This window comes from Notamacropus eugenii, chromosome 1 (assembly GCF_028372415.1).
Source record: "Notamacropus eugenii isolate mMacEug1 chromosome 1, mMacEug1.pri_v2, whole genome shotgun sequence".
Taxonomy (NCBI): domain Eukaryota; kingdom Metazoa; phylum Chordata; class Mammalia; order Diprotodontia; family Macropodidae; genus Notamacropus; species Notamacropus eugenii.
The window spans coordinates 287,971,213-287,974,465 of record NC_092872.1 but is presented as its reverse complement, the minus strand read 5'-3'; the positions used below and the strand labels follow the sequence as shown (position 1 = coordinate 287,974,465).

Genomic DNA, 3,253 nt, shown 5'->3' with positions numbered 1-3,253 from the left:
GTCATAGAAATAAAACAAAGACAAAGGTAGGGGAAATGTGAGACAGGGAAGAAACGAAAGAAAGAAGAAGAAAGGGAGTAAATGGAGGAAGCAAGGAAAGAAGGAAGAAAGGAAGGAAGAAAAGAAGGAAGGAAGGGTAGTGAGGCCCCATATGTGGCAAGGGCTTGTGTTCCCATATGGAATATAAGATTGTCTTTGTGTGGCTTTAAGGGAGGCAGGATGGACATCTCTAGACTTTTCCCCCATTCTTCTGCCAGGGAAATTCTAATTACTTCCAGGAGGGGAAGCAGAAAGTAAGAACCAGAAGCTGGACACCCTCTGAATGTATATGTCTGTATGTGAGTAGTGAGTAGGTGGCTTACTGGATAGAGCACCAGGCCAGAAGTTCAAGGAGACTCCTCTTCCTGAGTTCAAATCTGGTCTCATACAATTATTAACTATGTGACCCTGGGCAAGTCATTTACTTCTGTTTGCCTCAGTTTCCTCATCTGTAAAACAAGCTAGAGACAGAAAGGCAAACTCCTCCAGTATACTTGCCAAGAAAACCCCAAGTGGAGTTAAGGAGTATTTTACAAAACTTAAACGGCTTACCAAGAACAATACTCTTCCTCTCTTCTCTCTGTCTCCGTCTGTCTGTCTGTCTGTCTGTCTGTCTGTCTGTCTCTCTCTCTCTCTCTCTCTCAGATAAAGTGCCACCTCCTTCAATAATCCTTCATTCCTTTAGGTGTTATGAATGCCCCCCTCCATTCCTGTTGAATCTTGTCCTAACTCTCTTCCTTTCTCTACTTCCGCTCTTTTCACTCACTTCTCAAACCTTCACAGCCTCATTTTTGACCTCAGTCCAAAATGGGCATTTTTAGGAAACATATGATTCACAGATTACATCCAAGTTAGTCATATACAGTCTGTGTACGTTTCTTTCATATATTTAATAGCATAGACACAAGTGAGAGACATTTATCCTATCATAACTTCATATCAAGAAAGTCAGGGAAAGATGTAGCAATGGCCTACACAGTATAATGGATCCATGTTCCCTATGCACATTGCCTAAGGAGAAGTCCTTTAATTTAGAGCAGGCATCAGAGCCTGATCGTAGAATGTACTCTCTGTCATCAGTGTCATTAACGCACATCTTGCTACATATCTTCATGAGCACCATTCTACATATTAACTTCTGAAAGCTTCCCTCACATCTTCTTAGAAAAGGAGCAGACGTGAGCTTGGGAGCAGCAGCCTCTCATCTATCTCAGAACTTTCGCAGCCTGACCAGCTATCCCCCCAGCTACCCTCCAAAATGGCATCAATTGTCAAGGATCAGCTTATCTTCAATGTCCTAAAGGAGGACCAGGTTCCCCAGAACAAGATCACTGTTGTTGGGGTTGGTGCAGTTGGCATGGCATGTGCCATTAGTGTCTTAACAAAGGAACTGGCTGATGAACTTGCCCTAGTTTATGTAATAGAAGACAAACTAAAGGGAGAGATGATGAATCTCCAGCATGGCAGCCTTTTCCTCAAAACGCCAAAGATTGTTTCTGGCAAAGACTACAGTGTGACTACAAACTCAAAGGTGGTCATTGTTACGGCTGGGGCACGTCAACAAGAGGGAGAAAGTCGTCTTAATTTGGTCCATCGTAATGTGAATATCTTTAAATTCATCATTCCTAATATTGTTAAATACAGCCCTAATTGCAAGCTGCTTATTGTTTCCAATCCAGTGGATATTTTGACATATGTGGCCTGAAGCTAAGTGGCTTTCCTAAAAATCGTGTTATTGGAAGTGGTTGCAATCTGGATTCTGCCCATTTCTGTTACCTAATGGGGGAGAGACTTGGTGTCCATTCTTTAAGTTGTCATGGATGGGTCCTTGGGGAACATGGAGACTCCAATGTTCCTGCGTGGAGGAGTGTGAATCTTGCTGGTGTGTCTCTAAAGAATCTTCATCCTTTTTTGGGAACTGATTCTGATGCAGAAAATTGGAAAGATGTTCATAAACAGGTGGTTGAAAGTGCTTATGAGGTAATCAAAGTGAAGGGCTACACTTCCTGGGCCATTGGTTTGTCTGTGGCAGATCTGGCAGAAAGAATTATGAAGAATCTTAGGAGAGTGCATCCAATTTCCACCATGATTAAGGGCCTATATGGCATTAAAGAGGATGTCTTCCTTAGTGTCCCATGTGTCTTGGGGCAGAATGGCATTTCAGATGTGGTGAAGGTCAACCTAAATCCAGAGGAGGAGAGCCGTTTAAAGAAGAGCGCAGATACTCTTTGGGAAATCCAGAAGGAGCTGCAGTTTTAAAGCTTTTGAATGTGCTGCCATAAAGAGAACAGGACAGGGGTTGAGGGGTTATGTATGATCTGCTTCTCAGATAGACCAAATCCTTCCTCTGATTAGCAACTAAACACCAGAAGTGTAAAACCTGTGAACACACTCTAGTTTCTTCCTAAAGTTAGAAATGGGGAATAGAACCCTGTTGTAGTTTGCATATGATGCTGAATATGACCTGTATAGTCTCAGTGGTTGGTGTCAAGCAGAGCCAGTGCCCCACAGGTATATAAACTACCTGCTTTGTATGTAGGTGCTAGAAGTTCCCTTAGGTCCAGAAGACAACACTCCTGGATACAAAACACCATACAGTAGTAATTCTTTATTGATGCATTGATTACCTTTGTGCCTCCTCTCCATTAGGGCACTACAGCATGGCCCCCATGTATCACCTTTCTAGAGGACCTGATTTTGTCTGCCTATATATATATCTCAATAGCTGTAAATTTCCATATTATATAAAAAGATCTGTATGTGTACAACAAACAACACAACCAATTCCTCAAGTGTCATACTAACCCTAAATACTGAATAAACAACAAATAACTGATAAAAAAGAAAAAGAAAAGGAGCAGAGATGTTCATAATGACATGTGGGAGCAGAAGCCTTCTTCCATCTGACTCCAGCCCAAGGTTCTCACTGAGATGACCACCAACTTGGAAATTATGTGAAGAGTCTCCCTATAGAAGAGACTGGAAAACATTGACTGAGATTCCACAAGCTGTTTTGAGCTCTTCCCTGTCAGTGAAAACAGCTCCATTGTGAGCCTCAATCTTCCTATATGTAAGCATCAGCAAAGGTTTGTGAAAGTTCTCTCCACTGATGCAAAATTCTCTCCATGCTTGCAGTAATAGTCATTTAAATGGGGAGATGGTTTCCATTTATTAATAGTCCCATGTGACCCGCTTAAGTCACATTGAAGCCTAA

The 3,253-nt window shown here is 42.0% G+C and overlaps 1 pseudogene; it reads left to right on the top strand.

The window, feature by feature from the left end:
- The first annotated feature begins 1,253 nt into the window (after window positions 1-1,253).
- Window positions 1,254-2,467, top strand: LOC140525265 (L-lactate dehydrogenase A chain pseudogene; annotated as a pseudogene).
- Window positions 2,468-3,253: the final 786 nt, after the last annotated feature.